This window comes from Thunnus maccoyii, chromosome 11 (genome assembly GCF_910596095.1).
Source record: "Thunnus maccoyii chromosome 11, fThuMac1.1, whole genome shotgun sequence".
Lineage (NCBI taxonomy): Eukaryota > Metazoa > Chordata > Actinopteri > Scombriformes > Scombridae > Thunnus > Thunnus maccoyii.
The window spans coordinates 16440220-16464339 of record NC_056543.1 but is presented as its reverse complement, the minus strand read 5'-3'; the positions used below and the strand labels follow the sequence as shown (position 1 = coordinate 16464339).

Sequence of the window (24120 nt, the reverse complement as noted above, 5' to 3'; positions counted from 1 at the left end):
TGTACTCTGCAAATTAAAAGAAAAAAAAAACATAAAAATAAGAACATATCAAATAATCTGGAAACAGATTTGGTTCATTAAACTTAATGGTATACAAAGAATGAAGTGATGAGAACTGAGACGTTGTGTGAGACACAGTATGTGGAGGTTTCATATGTGGAGCTGATATTTTTCTTTATTTCTAATGTAATGTCTCCCTCTTTTGGCGGATGCGGTAGAATGAAAGCACAAGACTTAACAATAATCATGAGTAGTAACAATCCTCTATGGATGATAAGTCCAAAACATGAAGATTTTGCATTATACCAGAATTTCATTTTGATTGAAACCTGTTCAAAACTGTTCATCTGGCGTTTGAAATGAGTATTTTCATGTACAGTAATATTTCAGATTTCTGTCAAAAAAACTGAATTTAAACATTTCATTGTCACTTGAAGTCACTGGAACATGATGGCATTTTAATTTAACATCCAACAAGATGTTATAAATGTCTTTATTTGGATCATGTTTGGTCAAACTAAACTTTAAACTATAATGTCACTGAGAGCAGGATGCTGGGAAGTTCACTCTCATGTCTGGGAGCTCCCTGACATCTAGTGGACAAAATCCAGACTGCTACAGGAGGCCATTAAATTTCTTTATAAGATTGAATAACTATGTTTTATGCATAATTTGGGTGCACAGACCCTTTAAATGTGATCCTACAGCATTCACAAGCTAATAGTCATTTACCAATAGCAGCATATGGATTTATGAATCTAGTTCGAGACCAGAAGTCTTCAAAAACAGACAACTTTACTACCGATTACCTCATTAAAATTTCTTAAAATTACTTCTGCTCCTTCTCTCTTACTGGAAAATAGAAGAAACATGCAAAATATTGTTTATTTCAAAAGTTTAAGTGCTGGACACGAGATATCTCCTACATAACTGACATCCAACTAAAGTAACAAGAAGTACACACACTGAGTGGAGGAGGACTTTACATTTATCAATGGCTGTAGATACTGTAGGTCTGTACCATCTTCTGTATAACCAGGTGTGCCACTCTGATTAAGCATAGATTACATTGTCATATATTTACATTATATTATTCGGAGAAAACCTGGAATAATTGACACATATTAATAGGACAACTTGGCTCAAAACCAGCCATTGGGAGAAAACAAATGGAACTTACATTTTTAATATCAGTTGGCAAAATAAGAGAAACAGAGACCACCAGAGATGAGCATCTCTGACTAACTCAACAATAACATTTGATTCTATCAGGGCTGAGTAATGCTTGAAATGTTTCCAGTTTTAGTGTTGTAATATCTGAGTTTTGGCATACCACTACAAAAATTTTACTTTTTCGATACCTTATTTTGAGGAATATAAACTTATTTTTCTACAAAACCCTGTTTTTGTTTAACAAAAGACGGCAAGCTTCTTAAATGTTAAATGTTATCTAAATAAAAGCAGTTGTAATCAGCAGTATAAGAATGGGAAAATCACAATTTAAATCAATAACACTCCGATCAAAGTATAAAAGATGAGGAGTGTGAATGTGACCACACATTTGATGCAAGCTTTCGGTACTTGGGGCAACAAACTGTACACATTTCAGTCAATATCACTAAAGTATTGAGGACTGATAGTCAGCCCCTATACACAGACACAAAGGTAGTATTTATTACAGAGCTTCTGTGCTTGATAGGTTCATATTTATACTGTACAGATGTAGCTTTTATTCTGTCCACGTTCCTTAGCAGACATAAACTAATTTTGGACTGTGCCAGAAATCTGTTTTCCAATCTGTCTGCAATATACTATGGTCAGTAGTGTTTAATACAACACTCCACTAGGTCCAGCAGCACCAAGATTGACAGTCTGCCAGGATCAATATTTAAATCAATATACAAACAGCTTCAGTGTTGTGGGGCCAAATCCAAAATTTGAAATTTTGAAAGTAATTGTTTGAGGCCAAGAACTTGTTAAGTAGAAGTAGCTTTCATATGAGCCAGTAATTGTTAATTACTGAGTCATCCAGGTTACAGGCTTAATAAATGTAAATTTCACAGCCTTTGAAAAATTAACCTGAGAGAAAGGAGCCAAGTTTTTTGCTGCCAAGCAATTACAAACATTTTTTTAAAAGCGAACAGGCACAGTATCAAGGCAGCAGGTGAAGGTCTTGGATACGATGCAGCTTCATCAAGAGTTTTGTAGGCAGTGGAATTTAAGTGTGTCATGTTTGCCTAATCAGTTCAAGCTGGTTATTTAGGTTACAGAGAGGGCTTAGTTATTTAATAAGGAAGTAATGATGGATTGTTGAACTGTGTCTGTAAATTAGACAGCAAATCATACATGTCTTATTGGAAAAAAACAGGGGCTACTGGCACTAGAAAGTGGCAAATATATGAATCAATTCTTACCCTTTTTTAAAATTTTTCAAATCTATTGTAATACAATACTCACATGCACAATGTACATTGAAAGAGTTAATCATCATTACTCCTGTTCATACTGGCTGTGAAGTCATCCTTGCGTGACTCAAATTTAAGAGATGGGGGACAAGCTGTTTTTGTTTCATGTTAAAGTGCATGTTTAAGTTCAGCTGAAGCTAATATGTGGCATCAGCAGTCTGAGTTACACAAATCAAATGGGTATGTTCCAAAATTAGTCTTTTTAGTGTGCAATTCCCTCTTTATGGGTTTTTTCTTTTCTTTGCTGCAGTGAAGGGATAGTAACACAAAGAGAGAATTTCATACTCAAAAGACTGTAACTTAATACCCACTTGATGTGGAGACTGCTCAAGCCTCATAATGAAGATTAGTGCAAGTTCAAGCAGGAAGAATATCTATTACTTACTCATTCATCTTATCCCCCCCCTCTCTCTCTCCCCCACTTCTCCTGCTATCATATCAGCTGATTAGGGTTGTTAACTCTTTTAGTAAGATTCTGCTACAGGCTCTATCAGCCTATCGTGTCTTAGCTGTCAAACTTTAAATCTGTTCTTCTCTCTGTTGGTGTCAACTGTCATTTCAGTGTGAATCGTTGCGACCCTCCTCCACCCCATTCACCTCCACTTCATCACGTCCGTGCCCCGTCTGAGCTCACCAGAAGCCCATTCCTCTTCTCATCATCCAGATCTCAGCATTTCCTTCATTCATCACAACCACCAGTGTCTAGACTCCATTGGGGGATATCCTACTCTACGCTAGGCTTCACTTCCACCTATATAAATAAGATGACATCACGATGGGATCTAATTGCCAAAGACTTCTTCACATTTCTTCATTAAGAGCATGTTAAATAAAATAATAGTCACTTAAAAAATGAAGTCTCTCCTGACTGAATTAGCATCGGCTGAACTTTGGAATGCATTTTTGAATTAAACAAAAAATGCTTATATCCAGTATGGAAAGGAGAAATGACAATCCAACAACCCAAAAGAGTCAAAAAATGACTCTTTCAACATACATATGGGCATTTACTTTAAGTTGAATGATGTATTTAAACCGACTTTTAAAAAAGTCAAGTACATTTGCTCCGATAACATTTGGAAAGCCTAGAACACACAGGGCTAACCTGAAGTTAGCCGCTTGGCCAGCGGAAGTCTCTAGTGCGGATGCTCTGTGGGCAGAGCATGCACAGTATGTGTTCATCCGGCCAACACGGGAATGTCACCCCTGACACCAGATTTAAAAACTCTGTATACTGTGAAATACAGAGATTTACCTGGCAGCGATAGGCTTAATCAGCAATGTGTGAACTCCTTTGGCAAGGGCTTGAATGTGAAGGACATTGTTGAACTACTGTTTTTAAGGTCAATCGGTTTCTGTAAAAGATGATAAACTGGCAATGTTTGAAAAACACAGACGGTCATTTAAAAACACTTACCACTTTTCTGATGGCATTTTCAGAATCCTCAAATATTCTTGCAACCATCTGGATAAAAAAATATTCTGTCCGCTGCACGATAACGAAAGATTTTTAATCTGTTTATCCAGTACTCTGTTTGCTATCCAGGAAGCCGGCAGACTGCCATCTTCAGAAACAAAGCCAGGACTTGGGAAACGGGCTAAAAATCTTTTTTTATCTTTCAGGGGGCGGAATATTTTTTCATCTAGATGGTTTAACAAGTCTTTGGGGATTGTGGAAATAAATAAATAAATAGAACAACTGAGCTTAATTGGACAACTTAAATGACCTTCTCGGTTTTTCAATAATTATCTTTCAAAGAAACTGATGGTTACCTCTGTGACCCAAATGTATGCTGATACATGAGAGGCACAAACTGGGGCTGATCCAATCTACGGGATGCCCATGCTGTTGGTGGGATTAGATAATTTTATAAATCATGAGAGGGGAAATTAGTTTGGTAACACATAGCCTACATAATGAAAAAGAGACACAAGTCAGGCAAGTCATAGCAAATAATAAATAAAGCATAACTGATTCATCTTAAAACAGGACCACTAAAATAGGCAATTAATATAGAATGAAACCTTTAAAAAATGTAAAACAATACATATAAAACAAAAGCTTCCTCTGTGACCATCTTGGTATCCACAACCAGTCACTCAACACACTTTCTAGACATTTTGTAGACTACTAAAAGCACCAGACAGGCTATAACCATCAAACTAGAGTATGGTTTGACCATGGGTTTGACCAAAATACATCAGCATGAAACGCACCGGCCATAATACTGTTAGAAAACATTTTAAATATTCCCACGGTCCTCAAAGGACTTAGGTTTCCCTTGAGAAAAAAGTATCCCTGAGGAAAAAACAAGCTAGTCTGTAACTCAGCATTAACATTTTTCTGACCAGTTAAATTTCAATCACATTCTGAAAAAATTCTAAATGTCCCAGAATGAAATTACGTTTTTCAACACGATGAAAACCACCAGTTATACCCCATCAAAGTTGCTGTAAATTGTTCATAAAACATAAAAGAGTTAGCAAATTAATTTCACCTTAAAGTAAGCTAGCTGGTTACCTTTAGAATTTGCACAAAGACGGTCAGTAGCTGTAGTCATGGCGACATTCGCCTCTGGCGTTGCAACCATGGTTATAACGCTGACTAGCCAATCTTTACTTCCTCTCACTTTCGCTCACTGCATTAACTCAAAGCATTTCTTCTCAAAGACAAATACAAGCCAAACTGTCGTTTTACAACACTTACCACTGTTTTGAACACTACTCCACTCTGAAGGACTTGGCACCGTATGCCATTTTTTTCCTAGGATGGCTAAGCCTTTCTCTGCCTCTGAATGGCTAGAACTCGTTGCCTTGGTTGGGTTGGTTATATTCATAGACCGTAAAAAAAAAAATACAGACACCATGTCCTTACCCATTGGTTTGTGGACTGCCGTTTTGAAGCCTCGACTTTACCGATTTGGCCGTCGCCATCTTTGATTTTTGGAGCCAGAAGTGACTATATTTGGACGAGAGGGTGGAGTTGGGTGGGTCTGCGGAGTTAGGACGATTCTATGGGCCTGTGATTGACAGAGGCCCTAAAAATTATTAAAACATTAGGTACATTTTTTACATTTCAATATCAAATTGTCTTTTTCTTTTCTTGTTTTTGGCAGTAAGTAAACATCCTGAGAGTATTGCCTGACCTCCCTCTCTATTCACACGAAATGGTTCGGTCCTGCTCCCCAACCAGGCGCGAACGGTACTTGCTAGTAGTGAATCGCTAGTAAACAGGGGCGGTGGATCTTCATGTCTCAGTTTCCTAAATTAAAATCTGGCTTCTAAAACCGAAAGGACAGGCAAGGAAGACAAGAAAAAGAAAGGAAAGGACGAGAGTATGTCACCAAATTTTCCACAAAGAAAGGTGGGTGTAGTCTGTGAGTGGTGGAAATTAACCTGTTAGCTTAGTGAAAGAGGCTACTTTTGCTCCTCTAACATTAGCTACTTAATATCTTCACAGAAAATTCTGAGTATTTACATTTCACTCCGCTTTTAGCCGACATTTAATCAATACAGGGAAACTTTTATCTAGCTATTCATACTAAATCAGTTGCCCCTCTCTTTTCCTGGTGCCAGGCCCAACAGATGCAGCTTCAGGCTCAGCAGCCCTGTCTCCCCATCCCAGTCCACCTGCCAATGAACCAGCCCTCCGCCCAACTGTAGAAGGTGAGCAGCATTGTTTTGAATGACATCCCAGTTGGCATGATTGCAGTGAGTCAGTGGGAATTGAAATCCTTTTCAATGATAAGAACTATTGGTATGTATACTTAGTTAAAAAATCTGCTACTGATTTTATTCTTTTGTTTGTTATATAATTCTATAGATGATTATGTTAATTTATTTTAATTGGAGAGGTTAATGTATATTCAAGTTATGCTTATTTTAAGTTAATTATTAATGTTATGAAAATTTTCCATTCTATACCATTAAAATTACATTTAGACTGTAAAACATGGCCTTTAGCGCATTTCATATGAAGGGTATCAGTCTTGCATCAAATAAGTGAATTCCACTGCATGCAGAATGTTGAATGCATGTCTGCACAGTGTTATATTTTCACAGCTCACTGTCAGTAAATATTGTACAGTAAGTATTGGACTACAAGAGTGTTGCAAGCCTGCAAAGGAAGAGTTATTTAAAGCTTTGAATGGGTTGATTGGGTTCTGAAGGTGAGGTTACAGCAATTGCACAGGGTTGGCATGGCCTATGGTAGTGAGCTGCTGGGGCCCTATGTGATATCTTTTCATGGGGCCCAAAATCCCTGGTGGCACCCCTGCTTTTACGTGGTGTCAAGGTTCTATCCATGTGAAAAAATTACTCTCAACATTGATTTTGATCCGTTGTGACGTTGAGACCCAGCCGAACAACGAGTAGGTGACACACATCCTCGATTCTCTTTTAAAATGCATTCAAGATATGCAAAAAAGCATTCAAGAGATGATTCAAGAGATGATTGAAATTATTGAAGTTATTAATTATTGACCATGACTATAGGTTAATTTTTCCAATTCACGACCCTATTTTTTAAATGTCAAAATTTATGCCAAATATCCATTCATCTGGAAATCAATGGCGTTTGGGAGCCTCTGTGCAGCACTGTTCCGAAACATCTGTGTACTTGCCTAGGAAACTCTTGGTAGCGTAGCTCCTTTTACGGAATAGGGCAGTGCATAATGTTTGCGAGAGAGTGAGTGGCAGAAAAGTAACGGTGAATGCGAGCGGAGCAGAGGAAAACGAAAAAACTTTCTGGATAGTTTTTTTTTTTTTTACAATTCAACTTTCAAGATTATAATCACTCATAAAACTGTTCCTTTTCATTTTGGGGTTAACATCGTAGAAAGTAAAATATAGAGCTGGAAAAGAGCTTTAAAACAATATGAGAACCATTTCTCTATGACCTAGCCTATATAACGGAAGATATGGCAAGTCAAACTCACAGAGGCACGCTGATTAGTTCAAACTTTGTTAGCTCACATCTCCCTTGATAGCAATCTGAGACACAAGCAATTTCAGTTCGACAGGTTTCTTATATGATGAAATCAGCATGCCAAGTTTAATTAATATCTATGACGATGTGGTCCAAAAGTGTGATGAATGGACCCGGACTTAGCCTAGTCTAAGGTGGTCTGGATGGGGAAAGCAGAGAAATCGCCCTTTTTTCAGTCTTCACAAACAGAATAAAGGTTTCACATATCTGAAAGTGGGTTTAAACAGAGTTAAGGCTTTTGCTACAGTGTCTAACACTTTTTCACAAGTCTAAGTGGTGAAAAAACGGAGAATCGGTCACTAAATATGATTATTTAGGTTTCCCTTAACTTTCTCGTTAACCCCAAATCAGAAGCTGTGAATTGGAAACTAACTTCAGCGTCATCTATAGGCTATGGTAAATTTTGAAAAATTAATTGCATTAACAAAAACAAAACTTGATATAAAATAATAATCAATGACAGAATGTATGACTATTTTGGTCATGGGCTTCATACACTTTCTGTAATAAAACATCTAAACACAAAAGTTTTATCAGATGGGGACCTTGGGACAGAATCTTATCAAATGGGGGTCCGTGGTCTAATTTGTGTCAATTTAGGGGTCCTTGATATGAAGAACTTTGAGAACCACTGCAATACTGTATTTTTAAGCCTTATGCCATTTTGGAAAAATCTGATAACGATATATCAGTTGATATTAATTTCTTAACAGTAACACAACATTAAAAAAACATTTTTGATAAGGACTGAGCAGGACACTATGCAGTTGAAAAATACATTTATTTTATTGTCAAAAACAGATACTAACAGCATTACAACAGTAAATTTCACTGGAATTATTATTATTATGCTCAGGTTATTGATACTGTATCAGTGCTGTGTTAGTTGGCTGTTGTGTTTTCAGTTCTGGTTGTTAAGAGATCATCTAGTCAGACAACAAACAGTAATAGCTGTGAGACTCCTCTGTTACATTTATACTGCCATGTTTGCCGTAGCAACCTGCGCCATGTGGATTAGTTGTTTCCATGGTTTTCATTGAATTTATTAGCATCTAATTGAATTGCCCATACCATCTTGGCATCTTGACTTACGTGAGAAAAATAATACAAATTCAATTTTTAAAATTTGTTATAGCCTATAATGTTATCTTTAACTTTGAATGCATCCCATGTATATATGGAAGGAATACAACTCTTTTAACAATGATCACAATCATCCTCTTATCTTAACCACTTGGTAATTTTTGTAACTATGACAATGAAGGTCCCTTAACCTTAACAAAGTAGTAATTTTAACCCAAACCATGATCTTTGCCTAATCCTAAGATAGTAGTTTTTGTGCCAAAACCATCCAAACATTAGCCATAGTTTTGTCACATCAACATATTTATTTTTCAATAGTGATTTGTTGGATTTGTTGGATGAACGGTTTTGGAAGGCACAGCCAAATGAAGTCATCCTGCCAATAAGGACGTCAGATCAGATAATGCTTGTATGTGTTGTTTTGGAGAGCAGGGACCAACAATGTATTTTGATGTTTAATTTGGAGGACTTGTTGAATTTAAGCCACAGAATGCTACTTGGCAATCTGTACTGTAGAGAAAGGGTCAGGGTAGCATGAGAGTAATTGGTACTATAGCTTACTCAGAATAACATTACAGAGTTCTTATTTCATATCGTGGATAAAGTCCTAAAGAAAAAAGCCGTTGCCTTTGTTCTCACTAATCGCGTTCCAGACTAGGTTGCCCCCTATCCCCCCTTTTATATGTCATTGCTAATAAACGAGGAGAAGGGTTTCGAGGGCATTAACAGGATGGGAACTACTCATAAACTCCCTATATACAGATGATCTTCTTCTTTACATTTTATACCCAGTTTAATCTCTCCCAGTGGTGCAAGGCATTTCAACCACCCACCTGGTTCACCAATTCATCACTCACATAAGGCACAGATTATGTAACTAAATGCGTAATCTCATGAGTAATCTTAGAAAGCCAATTTACAGCCTATGGGTCATACAGCATAAAAGGCCAAGCTGAGATCAAAATGATTCATCCATGGGAGCATAATTTTGTTCAGAGAATGTCATGGTAATCTGATCTATGTCAAAGTAGTAGCAGTTTTTGACATATCTTGTGTGCAAAGTTGACATTAGCATTAGATTCCTCCTCTGACGACAATGATCATCCACAGCAATTTAATGCCATGTTTACTTTTTCACCTTCTTATGAAGAACCGAGGTGTTGGAAAACCTGAAAATGTGACCATATGGTGGCATTAAGGAAAAGTCAGAGCATTTGAATTCCTCTGAAAATAAAAAAAAATGTCCATAACAAATTTTATTCCAAAACCATATCAGAGTTTTGGAGATATTTAATTATAGTTTTGCATGTTTTGCATGATGCTTTCCCTAAAGCCACATTGCTAGCATATCATGTGCAAAGTAAATTCATTTCTTTTTATCCTTCATCAAAAAGTTAAACCATTTGATTTGCATTACAGCACATCTAGGGACTTGTCAAAACAAATACACACACATGGACAATAAACAAAACAACTGTGACAGTGTTCAGTCCTGCATCATGTTCAGCTGTTTGTTTCAGGTTGAAAGAAAGTATATTACTATAAAATAGTCTTGTCAAGTCTACACAAGTACAACAAGAATGTCTAAATAGTTACAGTGACACTTAGAGATGGTCTACCTCAACTCTGGAATCTTCTTTGCCTCCCACAGGCCATGGTTTGAGGCCAACCAGAACATTTTTTGCCTGCGTCAGTAACTACTAGGCTTGATTTTGTTGTAAAAAATACTACAGGATTTTTCACACAACATATTTGCCAGCACACAAAAAGTTTCAGTGTCATCAAAACCATCTGGATAAGGTGTATCAGACACTCTAAGAGTGTTTCTACAACAGGGTAGAGGTAGAGAAAGAACTGAACAAAGGGCTGTCCCGTTATTCACTTCTTTTATACATGTAGTATGGACCTAGTCCCCAAACCACCACGGGTGTCTAGCAAATAGGTGAGCTGGAGCTGTGAACACACAGGAACACAGGAAATACCAGTCCAAAGAAAAAGAAGATGTAAGGAGATGATGACTAAGATGGTGATTGACAAATGCCACTTACTGGGTTATAAGAATGATCAAGGAGGAGCCACATGTTAATATGTGTTGTGCATATGCCCGATGAGTTGTCAAACTAACACTTTCTTACAGTAGATGTTCAACAATCTGATAAAGGAAATGGAGTATATTATTGTAATATAGTATTTTGAATATTAACATCCTGGATGGACACAGCATTTATAAATACTATCATTACTGTTGTAATCTATGCTCAAGAGCAGGATCCTGTCTCAAAATGGCACAAATCAAAATTTCTGACTTAAAAACGATTGATGCAGAATTTGAAGCCTATTAGATCTGAAGACGGTGAACACCTGCTTGACACAACTATATAATGTCTTTGTGTGATTTTGATATTAAAAAAAAATAAGCGAATGACAGCAACAACAAGTTATGCACTGATCTTGACAGAGAACCTGGCCACCTTGTCATCTTTATGTGGTCAGTGTGAGTCAGAGTGCCGTCAGTCATACTGCAACCTATTCGGATTCATGGTGAGACAAACGATGAATAGTGACATATGGTTTGAAGCCAACACGGACTGCCAGTTGCTTGAGCACTCTTATACTTCAAGATGAAAGTGGCTGGGGAGAGTGAGACATGGGAAGAGACTCTGGAGGACTGCAGGAACATCATGCTGAGGTCACCAGCTGGGTGTCTCCAACTGAAATACCTCAAGCCCCGAGGGAGATGAGAAAAGGAAGAGGGATGTAAACACCTGTGTGTGTGTGTGTGTGTGTTTTGCTTTCACCACTCTATATTTCTTTTGATAAAGAAAGGTTAACAAAGGGGCTGTAGATAAAATGATACTGCCAGTAATGTTCCCATCATTAACACTTCCAACAAGGGACTGAAGAGAATTATACAAAAACAGTGCTTTAGCACAGCTGTGTAATGATGTTGACAATTCTCCTTCTGTGCACTAGATGGCACTATTGTCCTTACAATATGGTGGTTAAACCTACAGTCAAATCAGAACGTTCTCAAGTCAGCATAACTGAGACAACACTCAGCATGACTGATATCAACAAGTTAAAGATAGTTTCCATTTTTTCATGCTGTGCACTTGTTGCATAATATTGTGGTATCACAAATGCAAGTTTCAGTAGCGATGGGTGACATGTTTATATAATGACTCGACTGCACAGCAAGGGAGAAAAGCTGTCAACAGCATAAAGAAGCAGTCAGTGCAGTTGGTAGGGAGTATGGTTGACACATGTTATCTTAGCAAATTAGCATTTTATTATTATGATAATTAATACAGTAACATTTCTTGTGAAGATTATGAAATCAATGCATTTTATTTTTCATATTCATTTACTCTGATGCAAAACCCATCAAGGCAAGAGACATCTGCATATGGTTTTGATGATGTATAGAATTTGACATGTCTTAAATAGCCTTTTTTCTTCTGATACCTCCTAATTCTGTAAAGCCTGAGTGGTTTGCGTCATATACCTGGAGTTAATATTGAACAAGCCCACTGTTGTCATTTTAAATGAAGATACATGGTGCTAACAGGCTTACATCCTGCAGCCACTTTGCCTCCTTGGGTTCTTGGTGTACCGAAGGATTACCTTGCATTCCCCTTCTTGTTATACATGCTATAGGTTCTCGGTTTTAGGAAGAGCAGCAATTGTAAACATACTGAGTGCCTTGATTGTGCTCACGGATTATTTGATATTATTCGATCACAGAGGAATAGACTTTGAAAAGAGATTGAGGTAATCCCATTTGCTAGGAAATATCTGTGAAGGTAAATAAAAGTGTCAAGATGGTCTCATTATAAATGAATCAGAGAGCAGGAAAAGAAGTATTTTTGAACAGTGTCATAGAAATGCAGTGTATAAAACACACATATATATGTATATCTTCTATATATATACATATATATAGAAGAGCCATAGAAATATATATATAGAAAGGTCTTTAGTGTCCCAAAGATTATAATAAACACTTCTAATATTTCATGTGAAGACAGCTGGTTAGATTCACACTGCAATTGTCTGAAGAAGTTGAATTATTTGCTAAATTATTCTGCTCACACCCACAAACATTGACTTCAGTATTGATTATTACTATTGCCTTTTTTGCTTGGTTGCTTTTTAACCTACACTGTATTTAAACTTGAAAAGTCAGTGTTTTTCTTTCCCACCTGCATTGAAGAAAGGGATTAGGCTATATTTCAAGTGAAAAGTAAGGCCCTGTGAAGTATACAGTATGCTGAACACAATGTGTTAGGTGTATATGACAAAAACATATGTTGTTAGTATAAAATGCAATACATGCTGATGTTAAGCGCAATATAATCTGAATTATTTCTCCTTGGTTTTGGGATCAGTGGCAGGTATACAGTAAGAACAGCATGGGGGATTAAGCAGGAAAGAGAGAAACGCTTTCTCACAACCCCTACAGAGCAAGGTGGCCTGCACTCCACATCGAAATGGAAAATCGTCTGCACCTGACAGAGCTGGTCTGACAGGAGAGCTGTGTCTCATTATAGGTGACTCATTATCTGCACTACTTGGTGTGTGTGTGTGTGTGTGTGTGTGTGTGTGTGTGTGTGTGTTGGCCTGTGCATTATCATGTGTGTGCACATCAGCGTGATATGACATTGCTCCTTTGAGCACATAACAGTTATGAAGCATCATGTTTTGTCCAAACACACAGTGACCATTAAAGGGGAGATAAGATTTATAAATTGCCCATGAAGTGACAACGAGGAGAACAGAGGTCAGCGTTTTACCAAACGTGACAATTCTCTGACCTTTACTCCACCTCCTTTGATGTGACGCACACATATCCTCACATTTTCTCTCAAAGTGTGACACCCTCTGTCTTTCTCTTCCCATGAACTTTCCCCCTGTATATGTTCACATTGGTTTAAATCTTTCAGCTCTGCTCTTGCTGGAGCTCTGCTTCACTGGAGAAACCTGTTCTCAGACCCCAGTTTTTCTGATTTAGATAGGTGGCGTGGGTATGTGAGCAAAATACCATGTTTTTCATTGGAGTGGCTGTAAGGATGATATTAATTAGCATAATTGCAACGACCATGTGGACTGAGATTATTGTGTGGCTGCTAGGCTGTCTGTTCTATTGTAGCTCCTCTCAGAGCCTGTGGATTGCTCATTGACTCACCCAGCAGTAGCGTTTCCTAGCAACGCCTCTTGAATGTACTGTACAGTACTTCCCCATCTCATGGGCGCCTTTAATAATCTGCTTTGCTATTTCCATGTAAGCTTTGTTAAAAGATTTATGGTGCATTTGAAACGTGTGCGTTTCTTGCTGCAGTTCCTTCGATGTATGTATGTATGTAATGTCAGTAGATTCACAGAATGTAGTTTACAGCAGGGCTTTACCTTGCATGCCTCTCTATGACAAGATAATTAACACGATGCAAGAATGTAAGGAGTCTAGTTCATACAATGAGAGGAAAATGCTGACCAATGTTCATAGTTCTGAATGAATTACCCTAGAATGATAGCAGTGTTCTGCTGAAGAATGGCTTTGACCTGGGCAATTTCATTAACTGTACCGCATGCCTGATAGACAGTTTTAATAAGTGAGGATAATTTCACCGAGGGACCTCGTTGTCATGACAAAGCCTTCTGAGCGCATACATCCCGGTGTTACACAATGCATCCTCACTTTGGCCTCAATCAGGTATATTCTGGTAGAGAAGTGCTGTACGTTTCAACTAATAACTAAATGCAATAGTCCTGGATAACAGCTTCACAAAAGCGCAGTCTATGAAAAGCAGGAGTGCATTAGGTAGCAGTGAGCTAAGGGCAGTCGGAATTGAGAAAGGTTATCTGTTTTCAGGTGATGAATCCTGGCATTATATGTATTGTTGTTGCCTGAGTCCGGCTGCGGAATTTATGGCCCATATAAAGGCTCCTCATCATGTGGCTGTGACAGACAGTATATATTCTCCAGGACAGGAGATCATGACTCCTGCTGCCTCGTGAAATTGAGACTGAGATCTCTCTGAATCACCGTGCAGGGAATCTATTTGCATGTGGGTTGGTGTATAGACCTCAAAGCTTTGGTCTTGGCATGGAATTGCAATATGTATATGCCCTGGTGTTTTTTTTTGTGTTCTATTTTCCAACCCCCTCACCTCCATCACCTTATATTTATCCTGGGTGATGCATTTGGATTCCTAGCACTGTTATTCAAAATGCTCTGACCCGTCCCTCCTTGCACAAATATATACTTCAGGGGGTCTGTCATCTCAGCTGTTACAGTGTCTAACTAACATGACATGTATAAATATTAGGGACTACAGCTTGTCAGCATGCAGCACGAAGCTTCTCAGGAATGCAACATGTTTTCCTGCATCGTGTTCACCTTGCTGCACACGTTTGTTTTATTCGTGTCTCACATTCGACTTCCTTTTTTTAACCTAGACCCGTGATTGCCGCTTGACTGCTGCATCCAACATCTTTTGTGTCAGACCCAGAGTTAGCTCCTCTAATTCTGTTTCAGTAGCTTTTTTCATTCTCTCTCTCTCTCTCTCTCTCTCTCTCTCTCTTCACCTGTTTCTGTCCAGTGCTTTTCCCGGAGGTGAAAAAGATGTTGTCTCCCATCTGGCTGACTTCACAGCAGACTGACAGTCTGTTGCAGTCCTCTTGTGACTCCCGTGCTGGATAGTGTTGAGGCCACTGCCAGAAGCCCCACTGAATTAATCCAGGCATATTTCTTTAAATGTAACACGCAGCCGGACACGTAAAAAGATTCAACTTTGTAGTATTTGGAGAAAAAAAAAAAAAGATCCTTCTTTATCCTAGTATTAGTAACACAGCACATTACTTGCAATCTGTATGAGAATATGCCATTTCATTAAGTAATAAAAGATGTTAACTGAGTGCAGTGGAGTTTTTTTCCCCTTTGAATCGACAGTCATCTTGCATGCTTAATCACTCCTTAGCGTCAGTGACTGCGGGGAAGAAAAGTGACACTGATATTACCCCACTGTGATAAGATTCTCTTCAAATCTGTGCCTATATTTAATTTGTTTGCCCCCCCTCGACATCGCATTCGGAGCCACAGTTTTACAAGGATTCTGAAATCCTGTGACTAATGGCTGGGCATATGGCTCCCAGCATTAGTAAATCTTTTCACTCAAATATTCTCAAAATGCATTTCCCTTTAATGAATGTTCAGACTGCAACAACTGGATATTGTTTGTTGTATTATTCACATGATCAGATTAAGAGAATTTGAAAATGAGATATCTTGTAGATGTGCAGCGTATACTTGCAATTCAACCCTGCAGGATGTCTTAATTAAGCCATTAAGAGGAACGTTTCCTAGACCTGGACATGTCTGGTGTTAATGAGCCACCTCAGCTGTCCACTGTGGTTACTTTCAAGGCCATGAGGTTCTCTTTGGGCGAGGATAAAATGAAATGAGGAAGTGTGAGTCAGCAGTGAGAATTCACAGCGAGGTGATTAAAGGTAGTAGTGAAGGCCCTTTCTGGGAGCAAAAGATTAAGACGATGCTACTCTCTCATCTTCCTCAAAGCCAGAGCCATTTGATGTGGCCCCTACAGGCTGCTCGTCCAAAGCCAACATTTCTCGGCAGCAGATCACAAATGAAAATACACATATTCAAATATGTTTTGATGAGAGTGGACTATCATTAGACGATAAATTGAAAGATTGCCTTGGCACATCATAGAGTGCATTTGAAATTCCTCCTGCTGAGTATTTGGAGATAGAGAATATTTTATGCATTTGTTGCCCAAGAATTTGCAAATATTTAAAGTACTGTAGTTTTTCTAACACTAGACATTATCTTATACAAGCATTTATAGTTTATTATTTCAATAACAGCAAAAGAACATAATTGGAGCTGAAACAATTAGTCAATAAATCGATTAGTAGACTGACAGGAAATTAATTGGCAACAATTTTGATAATCATTTCAGACATTTAGCAAGCAAAAATGCCAAACATTCTTCATAAATTGAAGGAATTGCTTTGTATGTTTTAAAGATTGTTTTTATTTTTGGCATTTTAGCCTTAATTGAGGGTGAATAGAGGCAGACAAAAAAACAGGAGGAGAGAACAGAATGACATGCAACAAAGGTCTGCAGCAGGAATCGAACCAGGGATGTAAACAGAAATCAATCTTTGGGTTTTAAAGTGTTGTTTGGACAAAACAAGGATTTCAAAGAGTGCTCATCCGTGCAGCGCTACTATTTAAATGAGATAGCAGGTAACGCTAAATGCTAAGTTTGGTGAAGCCTCCCTCCCCTTGATTTGGTTTATCTTTAGTTCACACAGTTCGTGGGGTGACAGGCCTTAAGGACTTAAAATTTTAATCCTTCTGTTGAAAGCCTTTTCCTTATATGGTGATAATTTGTACCTCAATCAAAGGAAGGTCAGAGAGAGGAGGTTCAGAAACCTACAGTACACAAGCAGCTTCTTGAGACAGCTTATTTGTGAAATTCTGTTGAGTGTTTGATTGGCGATCATAAAATGTGTATGTGAACATGTACTTTGTGCATCCAGTAGATTGTATGTGCGTGGGTGTACGTGTTGATGTGCATGTTTTATATATCGTATTCATATTGTATGAGTGTATGTATGAGCAAATGTGCCTGAAAGGCCCTTTACATATCCCACTTCCACATGTCCCTCATATATTACTCAGGGGGATAATCATATTAGAGTGAGTCACACTTGACCTCCCTTGCAGAGGATTTAAATAGATCATAAATACTGCTGCGGTATGGTCAGATTACTGATATGTTTGCTAAATGTACTATTTTGATGACAAAGAAGTGAAGTCGTAATGGCCCTTAATTCATGTAATCTATTTCATAGGACCATTATTCATGGTCATTGTCAATTTTAGAAGCAATGGAGCAAATGATTCAGATAAAAGGTTGTTTTGAAGGCATTCGTACAAACAAGGTCTCCCTCCTTCATTGCTTTCACTGATTTCCTGATGTGGAGATGGCCATTGTACTGTACGTAGATGATGCCATTAGCACAGATACATTAAACATGAGCTGTGAGCTGGGTACTGGAAAAAAAAAATTAAACAGATGGTAAGCATATTTTGAGCTGAGCCAGAATGAATAATTACCCCAACTGATGACACAGCAACGTCAGCAGTAGCTTTGAAAACTTCCAACTTGTTGTTAGTAAAGTTTGTACATTTAAATCCTCTTTTTTTTTCGTCTAGATGTCACAAATGTTGTAACAACATATTTAAGGAGATGTTTCCAACAAATCTAAAATGCAAAAAAAAAATGTAAAAGAGTGAAAACTATAAAAGAAAACAACAGCCCCAAGCATGTTCTTAAATCTTATCGCTTTACTTTACATTCACCTCGCAGTAATGATCTTTGGTTTACCTTTGTAAACAAGCTGTTGTGTGTGTTGTGTGTGTGACATTCTGCTTTTACAGCAGCTTAGCTTTTCAGGTTGTGATAACGAATGTTTGTCCTTGAGGGGACAGTTGCCCTCAGACCTACCTGTCAGTTTAAATAAGGGGTGGCAGAGCATTTTGTTCCTGGAAGTACTCTGAGAATAATCTATTTCAAAAGAAGTAACATGCCTTAACTGATTTTTTTCTGCAAAGCGAGGTTAATGTTTTCAGAAACACATTTATTAACTTCTTCATAGAGTCAGTGACATGGTCAAGCATGTGTATATTATTGTCTATTGGGTCAAAGATTTGTTTTTCTACATTAGCTCACAGGTTCAAGAAGGGTGCTGGCACTGACAAATCAGGGTGCGACCTCGAACTGTCATCATTTTGTTTTGACGAGTTCACCGCTGTCCATAAATTACAATTTAGTAGATGTCTATCTGCGAGCCCAATCACTGGCAAGCATCAGCACTGACTCCGTCTATCAGCCTGTTGTTCGAGTCTTATTTTGTTTGGAAAGCTTACTGTTTACTTTTTCTCCATTGCTACATGATGATGGGCTGTGACATTTGCTGAAAAGTCAACCCCAACCAAACCACCACGGCCATTAACTCTCCGGCGTGGGAATATTATTTCACAGTAAAAGTTTTGTTTGACTGCATTATGCATTACAGTTGCTGAATGATTTATTCCATCTGACAAGTAGCCCATAATTGAATATAGCCTTCAAACACAATGCTGTGAAAGCTACCACACTCACCCACGTTCGACTTCATTGCCTCCAGGAAGTCTACTCCCCATTTTATCCCAATTAGAATTGTTTCTCCATCAGTGTAACGCTCTAATAATGAAACAAGGCAAAGATGGGGGAAAAGAAAGATGGGCCAAATGTTAGTTTGCGCAAACCAATTAAGTGTTATTTTTGTACAGCTGCACTTTTCATAAGAATTTTAGTTTTTAATCGTCGGGGCGCCAGGTCATTCAGATGTATAAAAACAGACGAAGTGTTCTTTCTCACTTTATGTGAGGTGCTCTTCAAATCTACTCTGGAAAAGCTATAATTAGCGTATTTAATCAGGAACCTATTGATGTGTTTAAGTGATACAACAGTCATTAAGTCAGCCGCTTAGATTAAAACACATTGGTGAATTATTTGAAACAAGTTTCCTTTTGAAAAACCTCACACGTAAAGGAACATTGTGTCGAAAGTGACCTTACCCTCCTCAGCTTATCTTTATCTTCATTGTCCTAGCTACTGTCACCTATTGATCTCACTAGTCCTTCAAAACAACAACAGGGGAAGAAAATTAAGCTCTTCTGTGCTTACATGACCCCGACAAAAAGGAAGACGGAGAGGGAAAGAAAACAGTGCTCTGCAACATTTAGTCCAATCAGCTCCCTGAGGCTGAACGCCAATGGGAGGTTTGACTCCTGTGGTGAGGGAAAGTGGAGGCTGTAAGCTTGCTCTGTTTTTCTATACAGTAGCATCAAAAATGCATGTGGGTGAAGTGCATTACGAATTACACATGAAGCTCCTTCTAGCAAATCCATACAGCCTAAGCACATGGCTATCCAGCATCACAGTTTACTGACTGACTGGCAGTATCCGTCCTTTATTACTGCTCTGCAGCATCTGTTTTGAAAAATGAACCTGAAGAAACACACAAATCTGACTTTTATTGCTATTTAGAGATTTGGTTGCTTGACAACAACGATGCACTGGCAGTACCCATAAGACTAATATAATAGTTAACTGCATGAAAAACATCTACTAATAACTTAGCAGAAATATGTGAAAGAAACAGGTAAGGATGCCAGAACTCAGTTGTAATGGCATACTAGCTGGTGTGTTTGTGTACAGCGAACTCTGTTTTTTGGCAGCATGTAAACACCTGACTACCTGGGGAAGAGTCCAACACTGTTTACAACCACAGTAACAACTGGAACACATTGCAGACTCTTGAAATATTCATCCCACTGCTACAGCAGACACTGAAATGGCAGTGAAAGACACTGATGAAGCGAATGACCACCAGTGGGACAGAGACTTCACCCAGCCAAGTGAAACCACCCTTCAGTCTGCTGTGGATTTTATTACAGCTGCAGAGAGTAATCATGCATCAAAACCTTCTTCTTATAGGAAACATACGGTATGCATAATAAATCTACATTTAAATTAAAACATGTTAAGTCCTGGCAACATCCGGATGCAGCGTATTGTGGTTGCAGTTGCTAGGTAACAAGCGCTTCAGGGGGAAACCCTCATTATGAAGTATTTAAAACGCGTCATTAATTGCTAATTTGCAGATAGAAGTATTTGAATACTTATCTTAAATACTAGTATCCACATCAGTAAGCTCGTGTGCAGTTAACTTGATTTTCGTCACGTAGTTTGGATCCTTTTCAAAAGCAACACAAGCATGATTTTCACACATGTAGGATGTGTACGGATGGCTGGGTGGCACATCGCACTCTTATCGTATGCTAGATCAAAAGACTTCATGTTCTGTATGTCACGCTTGCAGAGGAACAGAAGCGCACAGTTGCGTTCAATCTCTTTCCTATACTGTAAATCCACACTTATCAAAACAGTTGCCTCCACGGCCACAGAGCTGAGGATGCAGTCGAGAATCCACCACCCTCGTCTGAACAGGCTTATTTTTAGCAGGCATGGATTGTGAGAGAGCTCTTGTTTTATTTCAGTCCTACTGGCTCTGCCTGAAGCACCACAATTATTTGATGCCCTTCAAGTATGCAGAGTCATTTTCCTCAAGCGTACATCCACCACATGGATGAACAAAAGGTGGTATGATTTATGAAGGTTCGCTGCGGCTCACGGAAACATTTCTTGTGGCCAGCTATGTGGATAAGCTTTGTTTTTTGCTCACCTCAGCGAGTTTAAATCATGGCGTAATCCGTTAAGACCGAAATTTAAGTATCTTCATATATTTTCATGCACTGAAATCTTTTTTTAATCTTTTTTTTTCTCTTGTTTAAAGGCACAGAAAAGCAAATTGTGCAAAATCATTACACACCGAACACACATGCAAGATATAAAATTAAACCATAAATCATTCTTCAGAGCCAAATTACTACACCGGTAAGTTTCAAATCATTGTCTGCTGAGGATCATATTCATGCAGCGGCTTCCCATGGCTGGAAAAATATAGATCCTATGCTGCCCATGCTCTCCATGCAGTATTTTTGGCAAAGGAGGAGGTGACAGTTGCTTACTGATCTTAAAGCAAACATGAAATGGAAGGGGGATGATAAAGCGAGCACAGGCTCAGTATTCTAAGAGAGAGAGTGGGCTCGGTGTGATGTGTCCTCCTCAGCTCCTTTTCCCCTGCACTGTTGGTGACTAAAGCACAGATAGATTTTGACTCAGGTGCAAAATGAGCTGTTTTGCAGACACCCACACCAGCCCGTTATCTTACAAATACAATACACCAGAGACAAGGCATCTGTTGTGGCTTTGTGTGTGTGTGTGTGTGTGTTTGTGTTTGTGTTTGTGTGTGGGTGTGAGGATGTAAAAGTATGCGGGGAAGTGTTTGTGTGTCTGTGATTTACGTGGATTTTTAAAGCAGCTGGAGAGATCCAAATCTGCAATCCAAAGACAAACATGATGGATTTTTAGCATCGCTTGTCCTCTCCACCTTCGCGTCACCATAAATAATGCAAACTTCTAACTATACACTGCAGCAAATATGTGTAAAAATGCGGGGATTGATCCCTGTGTAAACGTAAGGATGCAAAACACAGCAGTGCGCCGTCTAGTAGTAGTTGCATTAGGCTGTGGCAGCTGTTTCCACACTGAATTATCAAATCTATTTGTATTGCCAGGATAGGAGCTAAGGGATAAAGAGGGAATGTGTAAATGTAAAACAAGTCATGACAGAATCTGACAAGAGACAGAAATATCCTCTCTCCCCCTCTGGTGTTCGCTTTTACACTCTCTCAACCATTTTAATCCCCCCCTCCTCCTTAATACCATCCTTTCCAGACTCAACTTTGATCACTGTCATTTTGCAAACTTACAGGATTGGAAGGATTGAGACAAATGCATTATTCATCCCACACACCAATTTGGGTCTCCTCTGCTGTTTGTAATGCACTTCTCTCATCTCCCTGTCAGTTTCGTCTTTTGTTCAGTTTGCTCTGTCGTAGGGCGGCACTGATCTTCGGGGATCTGTAATGGACTGCAAACTTTAAACCAAAAGAAAATGTCACAGAATCACACAATATTAACATTTAAGAAAAAAAAATGTAAATAAATAATAGAAATGACCATTTGTAAGATTATATTGAAATGTAATGGCTGGTTGATTGTATAAAACAAATCAGATCACTGGTTAATACTTAATTTAGCAAACACATAAAGTATATCAATGTACACTGAAAATCTTTTCTCAGCCTTTGCCCTTCTCTAGTGATTTGGCGTCAGTATGGTGTAAAGGGCATCTTGAACAACAAACAATAATAACACCCTCATTTTTGTTTCATGGTGCAGGTATTGTCTAACCATCATCATCATCGCCTTGAGCTACAGCACTGAGCTTCCTGACCCAACTAGCACCTCAGTATATCACACCCAGATCTCATGAGTCATGAACTGCTGCAATGAAAATGAACTAGACATCACTACAGGAGCCTTGAAAAGTTGATTCAGTCTGAAGTCAGATTCAGATAGATTTAAGACTAATCTGACCATTTGTAGGAGATCGACTTGTAAAAGCACTTCCATGTGATAGCGCAGCAGCTGGCCTCATACTGACTGATGACTGAATATTATAGAACTACTGGATTTTTAATGTGTGATAAAACACAGATAATCAGTGTTGCCAGATTGGGATTGGGCTACTTTTTTGTTAATTGGGTGGGTAAAAATAGTTTTGAGTAGGCTTTGATCATATTGGCTAAGTTTTGTATCATTTGGGTGCTTTCCACAGACAAAAAAATCAGGCTATATTCCAATAAATCTGCCCCTCTTCTCATCCGAAAAGATTTGAGATTTACTGTGCACACTCAGCAAGCTCAACTCGACATACAATGACTGATAACTGATGACCATGAAAACCAAATGTCATTTCAGTTCATTACAACTAAGCTGCAAGTTTTTTCCTATTTCAATTATTATTCATATTCAGTCATAGTTTTGTAATAAAACACAATCTGTTCATATGAGTGAAGATTTAACTTTAATGTAAAATTATCTAACTTCTATTTTATTTTGGTTTAGGATTTCTGATATAAATCTTTCATTATTGTAACTGTGGTTTTGAGTTTGCCTGATTATACTAATAATTGGGTGGGCTCTAGGCTTTTTTTGGAGCTACTTCTTCTGAGTCCCGTTTGGCAACACTGCAAATAATGATAACAGGAGCATTTCTGGTGTCCCTGTACAGCTTGTGCTCTTGGAGGGGGAAAGAAGAAAAAAAGCAAAAAATATGCTTTCATGAATCGGTAGGATACAGCATAAACATGTCAATTTTTCTCAAATAATAAAGCCTTTAGTTAATATGAGCTTATACATTATGACAATACTAAGTGTCTTAAGCCAGGCTAGCAACTATGTGAGGCTGTTAGCTAAATGCTAATGTCAGCATACTAACATGCTCACAATGACAAACTATTTTTAGATGGTATATGGTTATCACATTTGCCATAGTAGTTTAGCATGTTAGCATGCTAAGATTTGCTAATTAGCTTTAAACATTACTAGTATTGCTACTTAAAGGGGACATATGCACATTTACCGATCTATACTTTTAATCTTGGGCTCTACCAGAATATCTTTGTGTGATTTACAGTTCAAAAAGTGTATTTAACTCATACTGAGCCATTATGCAGCCCCTCAGTTCAGCCTCTGTCTGAAACAGGCAGTTTTAGCTCCTGTCTCTTCAAGGCCCCCTCCCAATGAGCCCACTCTGTTCTGATTGGCCAGCTCTTTGAAGCTGTCCCTCGGCAGACAACAAAGGCTATGAAGAAAATGGTTATGAAGAAAATGTTGCAAACGAAACATTCGGACCAAATTAAGGCCTGGGCTTTTGACTTGCCAGGAGCATTTCTACATACAATACCCTTACTGTTTTGTACTTTGACCATGTTTAGCATAGATATCTAACATCATAAGACCATGTTTAGCATAGATA

The 24120-nt window shown here is 38.4% G+C and overlaps 2 long non-coding RNA genes across 11 annotated transcripts in view; one reads left to right on the top strand and one right to left on the bottom strand.

Moving 5' to 3' along the window:
• Window positions 1–5334, bottom strand: part of LOC121906721 — a 143233-nt gene extending 137899 nt beyond the window's left edge. For all 4 annotated transcript variants that reach the window (XR_006098724.1, XR_006098726.1, XR_006098727.1 and 1 more), the window contains exon 1: window positions 5173–5334. This is a non-coding gene — a long non-coding RNA (uncharacterized LOC121906721). The remainder of the gene's footprint in view (window positions 1–5172) is intronic.
• Window positions 5335–5394: 60 nt separating this feature from the next.
• LOC121906720 overlaps window positions 5395–24120 on the top strand; it is a 41133-nt gene continuing 22407 nt past the window's right edge. Inside the window, exons 1-5 of one of the 7 annotated variants that reach the window (XR_006098719.1) lie at window positions 5429–5452; window positions 5582–5829; window positions 6042–6131; window positions 12924–13085; window positions 15135–15450. This is a non-coding gene — a long non-coding RNA (uncharacterized LOC121906720). Of the gene's footprint in view, window positions 5830–6041; window positions 6132–12923; window positions 13086–15134; window positions 15451–22478; window positions 23148–24120 lie in introns of those variants that run through there. The other 6 variants (XR_006098720.1, XR_006098717.1, XR_006098721.1 and 3 more) reach the window with 6 other exon arrangements.